Source organism: Geotrypetes seraphini, chromosome 7 (assembly GCF_902459505.1).
Source record: "Geotrypetes seraphini chromosome 7, aGeoSer1.1, whole genome shotgun sequence".
Classification (NCBI taxonomy): Eukaryota; Metazoa; Chordata; class Amphibia; order Gymnophiona; family Dermophiidae; genus Geotrypetes; species Geotrypetes seraphini.
The window spans coordinates 160308078-160329646 of record NC_047090.1 but is presented as its reverse complement, the minus strand read 5'-3'; the positions used below and the strand labels follow the sequence as shown (position 1 = coordinate 160329646).

Genomic DNA, 21569 nt, shown 5'->3' with positions numbered 1-21569 from the left:
AATGAAGTTACCAAGAAATTAAAATTGGAGAGACTATTTCTTTAATCAGGACCTGAGTCTATATGTCATGTCTAAAAAAAATTGTGCTTTCTGAGTTGTGCTATTAACTTTTAATTAGTTCCATTTAGGGCCTGTTTTACAAAGCCGCGCTAGCGGCCCCGAAGCCCATAGAGATTTAAAGGACTTCGGAGCTGTTGCAGCGTGGCAGCCGCTAGTACGGCTTTATAAAACAGGCCCTTAGTGTCATTTACAAGGTGTTAATTGCCAATTACCAGCACCGATTAGCCCAATTAATGAACTAAGTTGTGTGTGTACATTGGCTACATGCACCGATGTATGTGCATAATTGTAGGTGTCATATTTATAATTTGAGGGTTTATAATTAATCTCTAGAATTGTTGCCAGAAAATGTTTTAAAAGTGGTTAGCATATCAGGGCTTAAAAAAGGTTTGGACAAGTTTCAGGGAAAAAAGTCCATAAAACATTATTAAGGTGAAATTGAGGAAAATCCATTGCTTGTTTTTGGAATAAGCCACATGGAATCTCTACTCTTTTTGGGATCCTGCCAGTTACTTACGACCTGGCCACTGTTAGAAACAGTTTACTAGGCTTAATGGACCCTCAGTCTGTCCCAATACTGCAATGCATACATACTTGCATATACTGTAATACTGTTTTCTGGGCTCTCTTTGATATGTAGCCTACATTGATTGGTATAACACGTTTTCAGGCAGTGTCTGAAATAGCAATGTATGCCACCTAATTCCTACTCACCCTAATTTTTATCCACCTGCCCCCTCTCCTGCTTTTCTTGAACAGATTTTCTCTGAGATAAATTCAGCTTCTTGTAGATTTGCCCAATAATAGTGTCTTGTAAAAGTTTTCACACCTCTTTATGTTTTAGACATTCTGCTATCTAAAAATATAATTCAAAATTCATTAAAGCAGGATTTTTGTTACTGATCCACACAACATTCTGTACATGTTCAAGTGAAAGAGTAAATATAAAAAATTTCAAATAATAATTAAATAAGAAATCAAAAGCCTCTTTTTGCTTGTCTTCACACCCATTGAGACATTACTGGGTGTAAGCCCCTTTTGCAAAAGTAAGAGCCACAAGTGTTGTAGTTTTGCCTATCCTTGATCAAGGATTGGCTTTGGACTGCAGTCCTAAAGTCTAGCAACAGATTTTTTTTTAATTTTTATTGAATTCAGGTCTTGGTTTTGACTGCACAACTTGAAGATATTCAGTTTCTTCTTTCTGAGCCTTTCCCTTGTTGCTTTTGCGTTGTGCTAAGGATCATTGTTCTACTGAAATGTGAACCTTCTCCCCAGCCCCAGGTCTGTGACAGAATGGAACATGCTTTTCCCCAGGATCTGCCTCTGCTTTGCACCATTCATTTTTTCCTTCTTGCCTGCACTGCTGCTATAGAGCATCCACACTAATACCATCCATCGTTACTCTCTACCTTATTAATTTCTCTAATAGACATTCTTATATATAATGGATCCTCAGCAGGCTATCGTTAGTCTTTTATGTGCTCAGTAATATAGCCAAACAGAAAAGGCTATATCACTGGTTGAAGAGACACCTCCCTTGCCTTTTCTGTTTGGCTGTCTATACTCCAAGGCGCAGTGTTCTTCTGTTTGCCTGTTTGCTCAGTGATATAGCCAACATCTTCATAGGATCAAATTAGATTTTCATTCAATCCATTCCTTTTTTCTTTTCTTTTATCTCAATACTTTCTTTTATTTTTATCTTAATATTTACTCAATATTGACTACTTATTCATGATATGACAATGCAAAGTGACTCATCTGTGCATTAAGTCATTGTAATGATCACCTCTCCCGACATGACCATGTTTTACTATATCTTCCTCGGGGTCGAGGTTCCTCACAAATTTTAAATCTCTACTAAAGAAGATCCATTTTAGAGATATAATCATTCAAGAAAGCTGCAGCAGAACAGAGATATCCATAAACTTAAAAACTTACTTGTTTCAGTCAGTGTTGCTGCTAGTATAAACATCGTGTTACAGCGGCTTCACTCCTTACAAGTTTAGAGCAGCCTCACAACATAATACTACTCTCACTACCATACTTCCCTGTAGAGATGGTGTTAATAAGGTAATATAGAGGGGCATTTTGGATATGCCATCCAATATCCAAGTTTGGATGTTTTGCGGAGGCTGCACAAAAATCCAGTAGCAAACATGACCATTCTTGAAACAGGAACACGACTATCTTTTTGTTTCGAAAATGGCCATTTCTTAGATAGCACAAGTAAAAACCCTAGATGGATAATAGCCAATAGTATCCAAAAAGTAATAAGAACAATGCAAAATTGGCTAACACACCTGGTCCTTGGGAAGAAAAAGTCTAAGGCGATGGGGCAAGTCTACAAATTAATAAATAATGGACATCAGTATGAGCCCTTCATAAGTGAATGAACGTGGACCTCTGGCTCAGGCAATATCTCAAAAGGTGACCAGCACCAGACTGCAGTCTAAATGAGAATAGCCTCATACATCATATAGTCCATATGTGCCATATTGTTCTCATTTCTTAGATATGCATGAGAGAGAGATTTTTGGAAAAAAAAAGTCCAATAGAAAAGCACACAAAACAAGCATTGGGATGTAGGAGAGGCCAGTAGTTTTAGCAGACATCCCAGGCAAGGCAATGGGGCACCTTATGAGCACTGCAGTGAACTTCACATACAAAAGGTCCATCCATCATAATTCTTTATAGTGTAAGGTGAGCCCTTCAAAACCCAATTCTGCTGGATCCAACTCTACGCCCAACTGTACACCATACCCCTTATTTCCTGCAGGAGTCAACTGTACATAGGTACAGTGGGATTAGGGTAGATTTTGGAAGGCTCACAAATTCCACCATAAGTGTAGTAGTTAGAGTGGGATATGAACCTGAGTCCCCATTTCTTTGGTTGACTAAAGTGCCCACTAGGCGACTCCAGGAACCTGCTTGCTGCTCTACTAGGAATTGTCATAACATCTGAAGCTATCATAAAGGCAGGTATGTTCTGATTTTCATTCACATCTTTGGGGGAGTGGAGGGGGGTCATTCTGGTCAGTTTGGGCACCTTTTGGTACTTATTCATTGTTAAAACAGGTCTAGTCCTAAACATCTAAATTGTGCTCTTGACATTTTCTAAAATGTTTGATTATTGCAGAAAAGCATCCAAATTATAAGCCTGCCCCGGTCCTGCCCAAACCATGCCTCTAACACATCCCCTTGAGAATTAGACCTACTTCCGAGAAGCCCCATAGGAATCTGTCTAGAAAATAGGTTTTGAAAACAGTGAATTGGAAGGGTTTGCGGAGAAAAACTTCCATCTGTCTTTTTATGCCACATTTTCTTTTTTGAAAATGAGCCCCATGCTGTGTTTGTTTTATGCTACACATTGCCAGGGACAGATTTGAATTTCTGATGCTCAGGCAGAACCGACAAGCAGAGATCATAAGTCATGGCTGTAAAGTTAGTGGAATGGGTTCATTGTAGCCTGTGTACAAAATTTGATGCCATAGTCAGTTGCTTTTGTTGCATCTTCTCAAATTCGGGGCTTGCACATTGCTTATCACTGAGATCAAAAATTTTCACTTTGTTCTTGGGACATAAAATTTCAGTGTCCCCTTAGTATTTCTTTGCAAATGCTATGTAGCATATCATAACTTTTTCTTTAGAAAGTGACCTGCATTCTTACATAGAAACATGATGGCAGATAAAGACCAAATGGCCCATCCACAGCATCCACTATCTCTTCCTCTCCTTAAGAGATCCCACATGTCTCTCCCATGCTTTATACAAAACATGTTTGTGGAGTAATCATGAAATTGTTGAACAGTCTATGTTTTTCTTCACTGTTAGCCAAAGATCTCGGTAGTTCTTTTAAAGTAGTCTTAGGTCTCACAGTAAACTTCTTCAGTAGTTTTCTTAAACCAAGACTGACTCTGAAGGAATGGTTTGATTTGATTAAGGCAGTCTTGGTGGTCCCATATGTTCCCACTTTGTAGTGATGGACCTGACAGTGCCCCAAGGGATTTTCAGTCATATTGACATTTTGCGATAGCCTTCCATAGTTTCCTCTGCTTTTTCCTGGAGTTCTTTCAGCACCTCTATGGTTGGCATGTTTAGACCTTTGCTTCAAATTTAATTCCTATAAGAAAAACAGCTTTATCTCTTCATTTAGGAGCATTTGAATTTGCTCAGCTACTGTGGTTGGACACAAGGGGCTCTATTTGAGTCTCATGAAGGCATTTGTTTTGTAAATGCAGCTAATTTGGGATTGTTCTGACAAAGGATCTCAAGATATATGCAGGCTTTGGTTTCTTGATCTTTCTGAATACGAGTGAGTATGTCTATAATAGATCAGCAAAACAAACTTATTTTAAATTATTTAGAACTGCATCTTTTAGACAGAAGAATGTGATAAATATAAAGGGGGTGTGAGGACTTTTACAATGCACTGTAGCTAAGGCCCCAGTTAAACTTCACCCATTCATCTTACCTCGCTACTCCTCATTTGCTTATTTGCCTGTCTTAACTAGATTGTAAGTTTCACTGAGCAGGGATTGTCTCCTGTGTGAATCTGTACAGCTCCGTGTACATTGTGTGGCTCTATAGAAATGTTTAGTAATATTTGTGACAGTACTTCTCTGTAATATTGTGCTATGCTCACAAACTAGCCACATTCTTCCAGCCCCAATGTTTTGCTGCAAGGGAACATGTTGCTTTGAAATCCGAGTGACATTCCAACAAGCACTTCTGTGAACAGTACTTGTATCAATTGTGTTTGTAGCATAAGTAGTACTTACAGGTTTCCATGAAAAGGACTGAGAGAGATGAATGTTTGCTTCCCGGCAGAGGGATAAGGTTCGATTTTGAATTTTGCTAGCGGCCTTAAAAAATCGAATAACATGCTTGTACCCCTGATGAAGAGATGAAACGGAGAACTCTGTCGGGTATATTCAAGCCACGCTGCATCATTATGACAGCTAAGTGACTCCTCCATGGGATATTGTAATACTAATGAATGTTCGCGTAAACAAACTGATTTCTTCATTCTAAAAATTTCTAAAAAAAGGTTTCCTTAGATATGTGAGTCATTACTTAAATTTTAAAACAAAAAATTCAAAAAAGAGGAAATATGATGTGGTGGCAGGCCCGTATAAATTTTGCTTCCCCACGTCAGATGCGTGGCTCTGCCGGAATACGTTACCTTGTGGAAAGTTCCCACTACTGAAATTTTCTTTGTTAATCAGGTGGAACACTTCTATTTGTTATAGATATATAAGACCTTTACAAACAAAGTTCTTTAGTTATTTGGTCTACTGGGTTACCTCCTTTGTGTTTAGACCCATGCAAGAGTTTTGGGTAATCTGTGTTAGTGCCATTGTTGAACTATTTTGGTACCTGAGGTTTGCACAAAACTCTCTCTCCCATTTCCTAAAGGGAGGAGGGAGAGAAGGAGGCCAAGGAGTCTCTTCCTGAGTCAAAAATGAAGAATAAAGCAAGGGTTGGCAAAAAACCCCCAAAAACCTCCCTCCTCTATTGGGATTGTTGCCATTTGTCTGATTGATATAGTGTAGGAGAGAACATTACAGGCAAATGGTATGTGACCCTACTGGCAGGAGGAGGCTAGCATAAGAAAAGTATAGTACATCAAATCTCTTAACCAAGTTTTGTGAAAAACAAACACAATTCATTTACCCCCCCCCCCCCCTTGGTACACTGTTTGTTGACTTTTAATTCTATGTCTGCCCCTGTAGTACTTGCTTGGCTAAATCCTGTTGTAAATTTTTTGGCATATGATCCATTTGCTCTAAAGCAGTGCTTTCCAACCTTGTCCTGGAGGACCACCAGCCAGTGCGGGTTTTTGGGATAGCCCTAATGAATATGCATGAGAGAAATTTGCATATAATGGAGGTGACAGGCATGCAAATTAGAGCTATCTTGAAAACCCGACTGGCTGGTGGTCCTCCAGGACAGGGTTGGGAACCACTGGACTCTAAAGCACTTTAAAAAGTTTTTAAAAATGTTGACCCCAGTGAGATCTCACTGGAATCCCTCTTCTTTAAGGCTGCAAACAAAGCAATGCTGAGGGAAATCTCTAAGGACCAATTGGCAAGTTGTGGAGATTGTTGTAGGGGGCTCATGCCCTAAACTGTTTGGTATATATACAGGGCAATTGGTGCTCTGGTGTAGGTGCCTCAGTGCTGTGCAATTCTATAATGGTATGATTCTGTTATAGAATACTAGCGTTTTTTTAACATTGGTTGGCCATGTTTAGGCACATCCTTTTACATCATGTCAACGGTAGATGTAAGATGGCGGGCCTAAGTGGTGCCAAATGCATAACATATAGCATTCTATAAACCAGGGGTGTCAAAATCCCTCCTCGAGGGTCGCAATCCTGTCGGGTTTTCAGGATTTCCCCAATGAATATGCATGAGATCTATTAGCAAACAATGAAAGCAGGGCATGCAAATAGATCTCATGCATATTCATTGGGGAAATCCTGAAAACCCGACGGGATTGTGGCCCTCGAGGAGGGACTTTGACACCCCTGCTATAAACTATGCATGGAACTGGGAGACACACCCACAAGTATACATCCATTGCAGTTGGACATTTTGCACTACCTTGCAGTGTTTCTCAACCCAGTCCTTGAGACACACCTAGTATTTATTTATTTAATTAATTTTCTATACTGCTTTCCCAGGGGAGCTCAGAACAGTTTACATTCACTTATTCAGGTACTCAAGCATTTTTCCCTGTCTTTCCAGCCTATCTAATGTACCAGGGGCAATAGGAAGATTAAGTGACTTGCCTAGGGTCACAAGGAGCAGTGTGGGTTTGAACCCACAACCTCAGGGTGCTGAGGCTGTAGCTTGAACCACTGCGCTACACTCACAGTGAATGTACATGAGAGAGATTTGCATGCACTGCCTCCTTGGTATGTAAATCTCTTATGCACATTCATTGTAGATATCCTGAAAACCTATTGGGACTTCTTGTACCTAAAGGAATGGGTTAAGAATCACTACCTTATAGAATAGACATCTAACTTTTAATCACTGGCACCTTTGCGTCATATACCTTTAAGCGCCAGCTTATAGAATTTTCCTGTTAGCCTTTGATTTTTAATTTCTGTATCTCTTGTGAATAGTCCTACTTTTAGGTACTGCAAAACTTTAGGCTTGTCTGTTTCTGTTTGGTGTTGATAATTACGCCTAGGTGTGGAAAAATACCCATCCACTGACTCGCATGGGTATCTAGGCTACTATTGGGGGGTGAATGTTGGGGCCTAGTGTATTGCTCTGTACTAGAGAATGACACGGGGACAAATTTGTCCCTGTCCCAGCAGGAACTCAATTTCCCCCGTCCCCGTGAGTTTTGCTGTTGTCCCTGCCCCTTTCCTGTAAGCTCTGCCTTAACCGCAGAAGCCTCGAACACTTATGATTTTAAAGTGTTTGAGGCTTGTGCAGATGAAGACGGAGCTTGCAGGAATGGGGGAGGGACAGGAAAAGGACTTGCGGGGATGGGATGGGAAAATGAGTTCCTGCGCGGACGAGGAAAAATTTGTCCCTGTGTCACTCTCTACTCTGTACATCAGAGAAGCTGCTGGCCCTGGAACTGAGAGAGAAGCACAGTTCTGTAATATGGGTGCTTCCTCTTCCATTCAAGTTGATTTCTCAGACTAGAGAGTACCCTAAAGTTTCTTTCAAGACTAGCTTCTTGCATGAGGATGGAAGCAGTGCCTTGGATATGCTACTAATAATTTAAACCAATTGCAATTTTTTTTTAAAAATCCGGAAAACAAAATGAAATATGCTAAAGATGTATGAATCCTGTACAAACAGGACGAGAAAACTCTCCCATCTCCTCATGCTGTGTTCCACCCTACCCCCAGCCTAGTATCCTTGTTATAAAGCAGTGCCCCATTGTCACTGCTGATATAACTAGGGTTGTTTTTGCATGGTTATATCAGCCATATTTTTTAGAATTTATATTCATCTCCTCACTGAAGATGTAGTGGAAGGTGAAATCCTTAACAGGCCTGACCTGCTACATGTTTTATGATAACATTACCAATAAATACTCATAATTTATATTGAAGAAGAGCTGTAGTCTTCTGATTAGATCATTGCAGTATGGTTTAGAACAGTGGTCTCAAACTCAAACCCTTTGCAGGGCCACATTTTGGATTTGTAGGCACGTGGAGGGCCGCAGAAAAAATAGTTCATGTGTTATTAAAGAAATGACAATTTTGCATGAGGTAAAACTCTTTATAGTTTATAAATCTTTCCTTTTGGCTAAGTCTTAATAATAATATTGTCATTTATAGCTAAAGAGACATATGATCAAGAAACTGTTTTATTTTACTTTTGTGATTATGATAGACATACTGAGGGCCTCAAAATAGTACCTGGCGGGCCGCATGTGGCCCCCGGGCCGCGAGTTTGAGACCACTGGACTTCAGTTGACTTCTACTGGCACCGACTTCTATGACATCTTGCATAGGCTACATTGTCTGTGCCTCCCAAGTTCCAGCTACATTTCGATTAAAATGGATAAAGTAGTTTAAATCAAAACAAAAAGTGTTAAAGCTAGATTAAAAATGTACATAATGCTTAGCTCTCCAAGAACATTCCTTACAAGGAAGACTCTTGGCAGTTCCAGTTTCTAGTTCAGGACATACTGCTTCCAAACATACAGGGGAAGCTGTTTCAAACTTAACAATTTGAAATGTGTACAGTAGTTTTTTTTCTCTGGTGTTTGAGATGCGCTGTTATAGGGCTGCAGGTAAAAAAATGGAGATACTGTATTTTTGCTTTCTTGTCTATATTCAATGTTGAATTGAAATCAATGGTTACTAATTAGTACAGAGGGTACACTTTTCATCAGCTGCAAAAGCCAGTTTTTTCCACAAATAAATGAACTGTTCTCCAGCTGCTCTTAAAAGAGCTGTTTTGAGTGTCAGTGGTGGTTTTGTACACTGGCCAAGAGAGAGACTTAAGAAAGCTGCCTGTGATTAGCTTTTATTGAGCTTTGAAATCTTGCCTTTGTGATCAAGGTGCACATTGCGTTGTACGGCTTATGGTTTGTGCTTGGCCTGCCACTTCTGGCTGGACATACTCTAGATTTCAGGAAGAATATTTCAGATCTGAAGAGGAAGTTTACTTTATTCTGTATCACTTCCATAGTCATCTGCCTCTTGTATGATTCCGTTGCCTGTAACCGGCATAAGAAAGTCTGCCGAAAGGAGTTCAACTTTGCTTGTATTGTTTGCTGAGAACAAGTGATTTGTTTCTCAAACTTCTTCATTGTTACTTGTATTAACTAGCATTTTTAAGGTCTCTTGGTGGACCAGAGCTGAGCAGTCTGGAAGCGTGTACACTGCTGTAGTGTTGCACAAAGATTTGATTGCAGGAAGCTCTGTAAAATGGAGACCTTAGCAGGGAAGTAGTGTGAGATTTCAAATGAGGACATACAGCTCCTTTTGGTTTGCTTCTTATTTAGAGCCACACAAGCTAAAGATTTCTGATGCTTCACACATTGCCTTTGAATGCCTACATTTAAGGAACACATTTTCCAACAAACCTGATGCTTCACTTAGTCTCTGAAAGTCAGTCTTCCTGATGATCTCAGATCGTAAAAATACAGAGCTGTTCTTTTTTTTTCCAGTTGTATTAAGATGCCATTTTGTGTGTGTGTGTGGTTGGAGGAGGTGGATGGGGTGTGGTGACTAGTGAAAATGATTTGTGCTACAGCTGTGTGCCAAGATATTGTGCATCATTGCTTTGGGTGAGGCAGGAGGGAGAAGAGGTTCCTGCAGAACACCTCAATCCCGATCTGGCCTATTTGGTCTGAGGCAAGCAATCCTACTACATCAGAGGTGCATAAACGGGTCTGGTGTTTTTTAATGAAGTTATGAAAAAACATTAAGTGTAGGAATATTTAATTATAAAAGGGAAAGGGATTGGGACTTATATACTTCCTTTTTATAGTTAAACAACCGCACTCAAAGTGGTTTACATACAGGTACGTCAAGCATTTTCCCTATCTACATTTACGTTTCTATTGCACCAAATTCCTGCTACACTCAGAAAAGTACAACTATTAAAAACAGTAGCATAACATGAAAAAAAAATATATAATTTAAAAATCCCCCTAATTGCAGTTCCTGTGGAGTGTCAGTTATGAATAAGAGCATCCTGGAAACCCTTCTCCCGCTCCAATTTACCTGTTAAATTTGAACCCAGATGTCTAAAGAGAGGACAGATTCGGCATAATGAACTGAAATTTCTCTTACACAAAATTCTGGTTTAAATACGAGAAGCATGTGCTGTTTGCCTGTAAGAGAAAGCAAACTGATAGGGGGAGAAAGAAAGTGCCCTTTCTGAGATCTGTTTTTATAAATTTTCTTCAGTCTGTCTGATATGGAAATGACGGAGGGACATTTTTATATTTCTCCAAGAAAAAGGTTATGCAATTTTTATATTTCTCCAAGAAAAAGGTTATGCATAGAACATTTTGAGCTCAATGAAAATGTGTTTGGCATAAAGAAGCACTTGTTGGGCTAGCAATTTTAAGATTTGATGTTGGTTTATAGCCATAATGTAGCAGGAGGAATCTGAAAATGGAAGCAGCAGCATTGCCCAGTTCTGCTGAGTCACTTCCTCTTGTGCAGCTTGTGAGACACACTTGCTTCAATTTGCATAATTGTGCTGCTGCTTTAGAGCTCCAGAGCACCTTTGCTTACACTGCAGTGTGGCACTGGGGATGGACACCCTGACAACTATGCACACATACCCATAGATTCTTTATATAACGCCATACGTTTTGCCTACAAATTAGCACTGATAATTGGCAATTAACACTTCATAACTGACACTAATTAGAAATTACGCATACAACTTTGTAGGTGTATTCTATAAAATGGCGCGCTTCAGTTCTGCATAAATCTCAAGAGGACGTAGCAAGGGGAAGAGCATGGGCAGACCATGGGCGTTCCAAGTTAAGTACACAGTCATACCTATCTGTGCACAACTTAAGTGCAGGTATTTAGGCAGTGCATGTGTTTTTTTGTTTGTTTGTTTTTTAGCCTAAATAGGTGTACCTAAATTTTAGTGACGTGTATGGCTGCTGTGCAATTCTCATCACCATTTCTCAAAAAATATATAGCAGAATTAGAAAAGGTACAGAGAAGGGCAATGAAAATGATAAAAGGTTTGGGACGACTTCACTATAAGGAAAGGGCTAAAGTGACTAGGGCTCTTCAGCTTGGAGAAGAGATGGCTCAGGGGTGATATAATATGAGATCTATAAAATACTGAAGGGAGTAGATGTTTACTGTTTCCAAAAATACTAGGACTAGGGAGCATGCAATGAAGCTACTAAGTAGTAGATTTAAAATAAACTGGAGAAAATATTTCTTCAAACAATGTGTAATCAAACTCTGGAATTTGTTGCTGGAGAATGTGGTGAAATCAGGATAATTTCCTAAAAGAGAAGTCCATAGGCCACTATTGAGATGGCTTGGGGAAATCCACTGCTTAGTCATAGGCTAAGCAGCATAAAATCAGTTATCCCAGGACAAGCAGGCAGCATATTCTTAACGCTTGGGTGACGTCACCGACGGAGCCCCGGTACGGACCTTTTTAACTAGAAAGTTCTAGTTGGCCGCACCGCGCATGCGCGAGTGCCTTCCCGCCCGACGGAGGAGAGCGTGGTCCCCAGTTTCTTCATTTCCGCGGAGCGAAGAAGACGCATGTGTTTTCAACGGCCGTTGAAAAACTAATTTTTGCCTTCCCGCTCGCGTATTTTTTCACTTTTTTTCCTTTTATTTTTGTTTTCAAAAAAAAAAAAAACTTGTCGAGTTTTCCTTATTTTTTCAGGCCGGCCCCGGCGGGGCCTGTTGCCACCATACAGGCCTCCGGGTTCGATTTTGCGGAGGCCGTGTTTCCATTCATGCCCCCTCAACCGGGTTTTAAGAAGTGCCAGCAGTGTGCACGCCCGATCTCCCTCACCGACCCACACAATTGGTGCCTCCAGTGCTTGGGTCCAGAGCATCGGGCTGACACCTGCACCCGCTGTGCTACGCTTAAAAAGCGTACTTTGAAAAATCGGCAGATCCAGCAAAATATTTTGTTTGGTACCGGTTCTGCCATGGAACCGGCTGCGACATCGACGGCACCACAAAAGTTGGCACCGACGACATCAACACCACCGGACCCTTCCTCGGGGTCGTTGGGCCCAGTTAAGCCGGCTAAGAAGCCTCCCACTTCCCTTGAGCGCCCTCCTGCCACGGTTGCAACACCGGCCCTCCCGGCACCGCACCGGCCCCGCAAACGCTCCGCTCCGATCTCGGTGAGTGCCTCATCATCGGCCTCCTCATCACCGGAGCGTAGAGCGGCACCTATGGTACCGAAGAAGAAAAAAGCGGTACCGGTGCCTCCCCTGGACGACCGCATCGCGGCCATACTCCAAACGCAGTTACAGGAACAGCTGCAACAACAGCTCCAACAACTGTTGCCGGCGTTGCTGGCACCGCACCTTCCAGTACGGGACCATTCCGAGCCTCACACTGTCCCATCGGTGTCGACCCCCTCGGTACCGATTAATACTTCCATGCCGGTGCTCTTGGCAGAAACACCTACAGTACATACCCGTGATTCTGCCGACCCTGTCCGGTCCCAGGAACGACATCGGTCTTCCTCACCCGGTACCGCCTCGGTGCGCTCAGGCAAATCTCTTTCAAAGACCTGCCATGCCGAGCCCTCCACACCGATGTCCAAACGTACGCACCCCGACGTTAGGGACCCAGATTTGTGGGAAGACTCCCCTCACGGTACCGAGGAGGACGCTTCGTCAACCGACGAAGAACCCTCCATGACCGACACCGTCTCCAAACCAGAGCAATCCTCTTTCTCCAAATTCCTTAGGGAGATGTCAGCAGCTCTTTCCATTCCCTTAGAGTCCGACTCTAAAAAGTCTCAGGCTTTCCTCGATGCCCTAGACTTTGAGCAACCTCCCAAAGAATTTCTGAAGTTGCCCGTCCACGACATCTTACGGGAAACTTTCTATAAAAACTGGGAAGCTCCCCTCACGGTTCCTGGAGCCCCTCGTAAATTGGATAGCTTGTACCGGGTTATTCCAATCCCAGGGTTTGATAAACCTCAATTGCCCCACGAGTCCCTCCTGGTGGAATCTACTTTGAAAAAATCTCAGGGTTCCAGCGTATATGCCTCCACTCCTCCTGGCAGAGAGGGAAAGACCATGGATAAATTTGGTAAGCGCCTTTTCCAGAATGCCATGTTAGCCAATAGAGCCAACAACTACACCTTCCACTTCTCCTTCTACATGAAGCATCTGGTGCAACAGCTCTCCTCCTTACAGAAATACCTTCCTGAACATAAGGTCCCTCTTTTCCAGCAACCTATTTCCAGCCTCCTCCAACTCAGGAAATTCATGGTTCGCTCCATCTACGACTCATTTGAGCTGACCTCTCGCGCATCTGCCATGGCGGTGGCCATGCGACGTTTGGCATGGCTGAGAGTCTCTGACCTGGACATTAACCACCAGGACTGCCTGGCTAACGCACCTTGTCTGGGTGATGAACTCTTCGGAGAATCCCTGGACTCAACAACCCAGAAACTCTCAGCACATGAGACCAGGTGGGACACTCTGATTAAACCTAAAAAGAAGACTCCACCTACTCGCACCTACAGACAGCAGTCTTCCTACCAGCGCAGGTTCTCGGCCAGACCTCTCAACCCGCCTCAACAGCAGTCTCGCCGACCTCGTCAACAGCATCAATCTCAGGCTCGCTCACAGTCTCACCAACCTGCCAAGCCTCTACCTTCGTCAAAACCATCTCAGCCCTTTTGACTTTTTCCTCCAGGGCATAGCCAGTCTCCCATCATCATTGCCTCTTCCTCAGCCTATCGGAGGTCGCCTCCAAATCTTCCTCAGCCGTTGGGAGGTCATCACATCAGACCAATGGGTCCTCAACATCATTCGCCACGGCTACTCTCTCAACTTCCAGACTCTTCCACCAGACAATCCTCCCGTAGAGTCTGCTTCTCACTCCTCCCAAACCCCCTCCTCCTGAGGGAGGTCCAATCCCTCCTTCTTCTCAATGCCATCGAAGAGGTGCCTCCTGCCCAAAGGGGTCAGGGATTCTACTCCCACTACTTCCTGGTTCCCAAGAAGACAGGGGACCTTCGTCCCATCCTCGATCTCAGGGACCTCAACAAGTGTCTGGTCAAGGAGAAGTTCAGAATGCTCTCCCTTGCCACGCTTTACCCTCTTCTCTCTCAACACGACTGGCTATGTTCCCTGGACCTCAAAGAGGCCTACACTCACATCCCAATCAATCCGACTTCACGTCGCTACCTACGGTTTCAGATACAGCACCGTCACTATCAGTACAAAGTGCTACCTTTTGGCCTCGCTTCATCGCCCAGGGTGTTCACCAAGTGCCTTATTGTGCTGGCGGCCTTCCTCAGGTCTCACAACCTCCAGGTGTTCCCCTACTTGGACGATTGGTTGGTGAAAGCACCTACGTCTCCACTTGTGCTACAAGCCACTCATCACACCATCTCTCTCCTCCATCTCCTGGGGTTCGAGATCAACTACCCCAAGTCGCATCTGCTTCCCACACAGCGACTTCAGTTCATTGGAGCAGTTCTCGACACCACACTAATGAGGGCGTTTCTCCCCTCCGACCGTCAACGGACCCTGCTCCACCTCTGTCGTCAGGTGCTCCTTCATCACTCCATTCCTGCCCGACAGATGATGGTCCTCCTGGGCCACATGGCCTCGACGGTCCATGTGCTTCCTCTGGCGCGACTCCACCTCAGGACACCTCAATGGACTCTTGCCAACCAATGGTCACAGACCACGGATCTTCTTTCTCATCCCATCTCTGTGACATCGTCTCTTCAGCCATCTCTTCAATGGTGGTTGAACTCCTCAAATCTTTCCAGGGGTCTACTCTTTCATCTACCCCCTCACTCCATGATCGTAACCACGGATGTCTCCCCCTATGCGTGGGGAGCTCACCTGGGAGATCTACGCACCCAGGGACTCTGGACCCCTCAGGAGCGTCAACATCACATCAATTTCCTGGAACTCAGAGCCATGTTCTATGCTCTCAAGGCCTTCCAGCACCTTCTCTGCCCTCAGGTTCTTCTCCTGTGCACAGACAATCAAGTCGCCATGTACTACATAAACAAGCAAGGCGGCACCGGATCTCGCCTCCTTTGTCAGGAGGCTCTCAGCATCTGGACCTGGGCCACGGCCCGCAATCTCTTCCTCAAGGCTGTCTATATCCAGGGCGAACAGAACTCCCTGGCCGACAATCTCAGCCGCCTCCTTCAACCTCACGAGTGGACTCTGGACCTTTCAACACTCCACTCTATCTTTGCTCGCTGGGGCACTCCGCAGGTGGACCTCTTTGCAGCGCCTCACAACCATCAGCTGCCCCAGTTCTGTTCCAGACTCTTCTCTCCTCATCGTCTGACCCCAGATGCATTCCTGCTCGACTGGACGGATCGGTTCCTCTATGCCTTTCCTCCACTACCTCTGATGTTGCGGACGTTATCCAAACTCCGCAGGGACAGGGCCACCATGATTCTCATCGCTCCTCGGTGGCCTCGCCAACACTGGTTCTCCCTCCTGCTTCAGCTCAGCTCCAGGGAGCCCATTCCTCTTTCTGTGTTTCCTACTCTACTTACGCAGCAACGTCAGTCTCTACTGCATCCCAATCTGTCTTCGCTCCACCTGACAGCTTGGTTTCTCTCGGGCTGACCTCTTCAGAGAATCTGTCTCAGCCTGTCCGTCGCATTTTGGATGCCTCCAGGAAAACGGCCACCCTCCAATGTTACCATCAGAAGTGGTAATAAATATATTGCAAATACGTTTTATCATATACAGTTATAAGCAGGGATTCATCCAGACCAAAAATACAAAGATATAGCTGACAAACTGAAAATCAAAAAGATGAAAAAGGTGAAAAGGAGAAAAATAAACCTCAATTGAGGGCGGTTGGGACTACACAAGTACCCAATCATCCACTCATCATCACGGGTCTATAAAAAACTCCAAAACATGTATAAATAATCAATTCTCACGTCTTTCATTCATACAAAATCTTCTTTTTGTTATTTTTCACAGTCTTTTTATGTGATTTCAATATAAATGTCAAGCAGTAAAAGGCCCGAATCCCAAACTTAACCACATTACTTGGCGAGGACTACAGCTGAATATCATAAGTATAAGCAGTTTTTAGAGATATGAAGCATATATCTGGAATCGTGAAAAAATACACTCATCTGAAATCGAGGGTTTTCACCAAGGGCTTCCAACTCAAGATCTCAAGATGAGTGTATTTTTTCACGATTCCAGATATATGCTTCATATCTCTAAAAACTGCTTATACTTATGATATTCAGCTGTAGTCCTCGCCAAGTAATGTGGTTAAGTTTGGGATTCGGGCCTTTTACTGCTTGACATTTATATTGAAATCACATAAAAAAAGACTGTGAAAAATAACAAAAAGAAGATTTTGTATGAATGAAAGACGTGAGAATTGATTATTTATACATGTTTTGGAGTTTTTTATAGACCCGTGATGATGAGTGGATGATTGGGTACTTGTGTAGTCCCAACCGCCCTCAATTGAGGTTTATTTTTCTCCTTTTCACCTTTTTCATCTTTTTGATTTTCAGTTTGTCAGCTATATCTTTGTATTTTTGGTCTGGATGAATCCCTGCTTATAACTGTATATGATAAAACGTATTTGCAATATATTTATTATTAGTTTCACGTTTGTGCCCTAAACAAATTATTAGTGGTATAACAACCATCAGAAGTGGACCAGGTTCTCCTCTTGGTGTCTACTGCATCATCACGATCCCACCTCATTAGCGGTGGAACCTGTACTGGACTATTTGCTCTCTCTGTCCGACGCTGGCCTCAAGTCTACCTCAATCAGAGTCCACCTCAGTGCCATCACTGCGTTTCATGAGCCTATCCTTGGAAAACCTCTCACGGCTCATCCACTGGTTTCCCGGTTCATGAGAGGCCTCTTCAATGTCAAACCTCCTCCGGTCGTCTGGGACCTGAATGTGGTTTTATCAGCCCTCATGAAACCCCCTTTTGAGCCTCTTACCACAACTTCGCTCAAACTTCTAACATGGAAGGTGCTTTTCCTCATTGCCATCACCTCTGCCAGGAGGGTTAGTGAGATGCATGCACTGGTCGCCGTTCACTGTTTTTCACCATGACAAGGTGGTTCTGCGTACCCATCCTAAATTCCTTCCCAAGGTGGTCTCGGCTTTTCACCTCAACCAGTCCATTGTGTTGCCTGTCTTTTTCCCTAAACCCCATTCTCATCCTGGGGAACAGGCGTTGCACACGCTGGATTGTAAGCGTGCCCTTGCATACTACCTTGACCGTACCAGGGCTCACCGCTCGTCCCCTCAGCTCTTTCTGACCTTCGATCCTAACCGTCTAGGTCGTCCTGTCTCTAAACGGACGCTTTCCAACTGGCTTGCTGCCTGTATTGCGTTCTGTTATGCTCGGGCCGGTCTTTCACTGGAAGGTGCTATCACGGCCCACAGGGTCAGAGCTATGGCTGCTTCTGTGGCTTTCCTCCGTTCCACGCCCATCGAGGAAATCTGCAAGGCTGCCACTTGGTCCTCAGTTCACACGTTCACTACTCACTACTGTCTGGATGCCTTCTCCAGACGGGATGGACACTTCGTGTTACAAAATTTATTTTCCTAATGGCCAACCATCCCTCCTCCCTCTCTGTTAGCTTGGAGGTCACCCATGCGTTAAGAATATGCTGCCTGCTTGTCCTGGGATAAAGCACAGTTACTTACCGTAACAGGTGTTATCCAGGGACAGCAGGCAGATATTCTTACGTCCCACCCTCCTCCCCGGGTTGGCTTCTTAGCTGGCTTATCTTAACTGGGGACCACGCTCTCCTCCGTCGGGCAGGAAGGCACTCGCGCATGCGCGGTGCGGCCAACTAGAACTTTCTAGTTAAAAAGGTCCGTACCGGGGCTCCGTCGGTGACGTCACCCATGCGTTAAGAATATCTGCCTGCTGTCCCTGGATAACACCTGTTACGGTAAGTAACTGTGCTTTTTATTCCTTGGGATCTTGTCAGGTACCTGGTACCTGTGACCTGGGCTGGCCACTATTGGAAACAGGATATTGGGTTTGATGGACCTTCGGTCTGTCCCAGTATGGCAATTCTTATGTAAGCACGTTCTATATATGTTATGTGCGTTTTATAGAATCACGCTAAGTGACGTTCTAGTCAGCACTGATTTTTTTGGCATTACATATAAAGCAATCGGACTTCTAAAAAATCTCCTTGCCTGCGACCTTGTTTCCCAGGCTGTCGTTGGCTAACTGGCTGCCTGTAGCCAAACATTGTGTCTTTAAGGGCCTGATGCTAGAATTCAAATCCTTACATGACATGGCATTGGGCTATATGACGACCAAGCTTCCTCCATACGTGCCTAAGAGGCCCCTCTGCTCCCAAAATGAAATACTCTTCAAAACGCTCCCTGGTTGTGTCCTTCAACTGCAAACTGCCAAACAACGTTCCTACTCCCACTTTATATCGAGCCACTGGAATCGACTGCCTCCACAGATTATGTAATGTAATGTAATGTAATTTATTTCTTATATACCGCTACATCCGTTAGGTTCTAAGCGGTTTACAGAAAATATACATTAAGATTAGAAATAAGAAAGGTACTTGAAAAATTCCCTTACTGTCCCGAAGGCTCACAATCTAACTAAAGTACCTGGAGATTAGATCCCTTGAAGGATTCCTCAACTTTAGGAAAGCAATAAAAACATACCTCTTCATCTAACTCCCCTGCCCATGACTGATAGATTACAAAGAAATGTATACAAGATCCTCGGTATGTGTCACGTTAGGATAAAAACTTGTATTGAAAAATCTTGCACTGTAACTATGGCAAATTGCAATCTGTAAATTGTAGATTATGTATATTGGTATTAGATTCCTAATATGTGTTGAGTTACGATAAAAACTTGTAATCATGGGCGTCAAAATGGGGAGGGGGGGACAACAGGGGCTATGGCCTCCCCAAAAGTTGGTAGTCAGAAGAGTCAGTTATAGCTCTCCTGATTCCCCCACCTACTGCCTCCCAGGCTGCCATAATTTTAAATCTTCAGGCAACTGGTGACCTGCCCTGAAAGTTATTCTGCAGTGACCTCCACTTCCAGCGTCCATAGGATGCTACAGAATAATGACTTCTGGGGCAGGCCAAGGATGGCAGGCTCACTTTGTTGACGCCGCTGGCTGCCCGAAAATTTAAAATTATAGCGGCCAAGGCGGTAATAGTTGAGGGTGTCGGGATCTGAAGAGGTCGTGCCACAGGATCCTGCTGAGGGGGGAAGGAGGCAGGGTTGAGATTGAGAACGGAGGGAAGAACATGCTGCATGGGCTGGGAGGGGGTTGGGAAGACAGGGAAGCACAGATGCTGCATGGGCTGGGAGGGGGTTGAGAAGGCAGGGAAGCACAGATGCTGCACAGGCTGGGAGGGAGTTGGGAAGGGAGGGAAGGACAGATGCTGCATGGGCTGATGGGTTTGCAAAGGCAAGAAGGACAGATGCTGCATGGACTGGGAGAGGTTTGGAAAGGCATGGAAGGACAGATGCTGCACAGGCTGAGGAGTTGGGAAGAACAGATGCTCACGAGCTGGGGGATTTGGAAGGAAGGAAGGAGAGATGCTGCACAGGCTCAGGGGGTTGAGAAGACAGGGAAGGACAGATGTTGTATGGGCTGGGAAGGTTGGGAAGGACAGGTGCCGCATGGGATGGGGGTTGTGAAGGCAGGGAAGGACAGATGAGGCACGGGCTGTGGGGTTAGAAAGGGAGGAAAAAAGAGATGCCAGTGGGGGAGGGAAGAGAAAAAGAGAATTGTTGGACATAGGTGCATGGAGTGGGAGGGAAAGAGAGAGATGGTATACATGGGGAAAAGAAGAAAGAGTGAGAATTGTTGCACATGATGATGGTGGAGGGAGAAATGTTACACTGAGAGGGAGGAGAGATGATTCAAAGAGGGAAGAGATGTCTGATGCCGGAGAAAAGTGATGGAAGGAGGGAGAGAGAGATGTCAGACTACTGGAAGGGGAAGGAGAGAGTGATGACAGACCAGGGCATAGAAGGGAAGGAGGGGAGAAAGATATGCCAGACTGTAGGAAGGAGAAGAGAGTGATACCAGACCACAGGAAGGGGAGAAGAGAAGGAGAGAAATGTTAGAGAGAGAAATGCTAGACCATGGGAGAGGATGGGAGAGGAGAGAGATGCCAGGCTGTGGGAAGGGGAAGAGAAAGAGAGACCATAGGAGGGGGAAAGGGGGAGACAGATGTCAAACCATGATAGAGGGAGGAGATGGTACACAGGGATGGAAGGGGAGAGAGAGGAAGGAGATAGTGCACAGCAATGGGTATGGCAGGGATGAGAGATACCACCGGTCCATGGACCAGTGCCGGTCCACAGAAATTTCCTGCCGGTCCACAGGGCCAGCATGTGCATCAGGCCCAAAACAGTGTTCTTCAACCGTCGGTCCACGGTGCGATCGATGCGGCGTTATCTTCGAGCCAGCTCCCTCTTCCTAACTAATTCAGTGCACAAAGCCACGGGCATCATGCGCCTGAACCGGAAGCCTTCTCTCTGACGTTGCAACATCAGAGGGAAGGCTTCCAGATGAGGCACGGGACATGCGAGTGCAATTAGTACTATTATGGGGGCGGGGTCTGGGGTGGAGATTGGGTAGAGATGGACGGGGTCCGGCCCGCGACTTAGCCCAGTGTTCTTCAACCGCCGGTCCATGGACCGATGCTGGTCCACAGAATAATTATTTTATTTCTGCCGGTCCATAGGTGTAAAAAGATTGAAAAACACTGGGATAGATAATGAAATAAATAAATAATAAAATTGGTTAAAGAGTGCATGTTGCTTACACTTAGGCCTGGATTCTTGAACTGGTGCTGATTTTCTAGGCGCCGGTAGGTGTCCATAGCTCCATTTAAAAAGTTGTCTAAATGGTATTTTTAACTGATATTTGAGGTGCATACCAATGCCTAGAAAATCAGCACTAGAATTGCGCTACATAGGCACTTTAGGCTGCTGAATGACAAAGTAGGCATGGCCAATGCTGGAAGTGGCGTTAGGTGGCCTAAAGCGCCTATGTAGGGTGCGATTCATGTGAAGATGGGTGCCAACAATGTAGGCCTGGAAAACCCTGGCCTAAGTTTCTGGCGCCCATCTTTCATGTTGGCACAAATCTGAAACCAGTGCCGATGCGTGATTGACACGCAATCAGTGGCCGCTTTTAAGACGGGCGCCGATATCAGTGCTGGTTTGAGAATCTGGACCCTAGTGTGCGCTGTTTCCCAATAAATACGCATGCTCAAAGAATTGCATGCAAATGTGTATTACGTCCAAATAGTGCACTGTGAACTTTTTAAGGAGAGTGCACACTG

The 21569-nt window shown here is 44.4% G+C and overlaps 1 protein-coding gene across 5 annotated transcripts in view; it reads left to right on the top strand.

The window, feature by feature from the left end:
• The window catches only part of RCOR1 (REST corepressor 1), a 266962-nt gene that overhangs the window by 11619 nt on the left and 233774 nt on the right, over positions 1-21569 (top strand). The window lies entirely within an intron of this gene.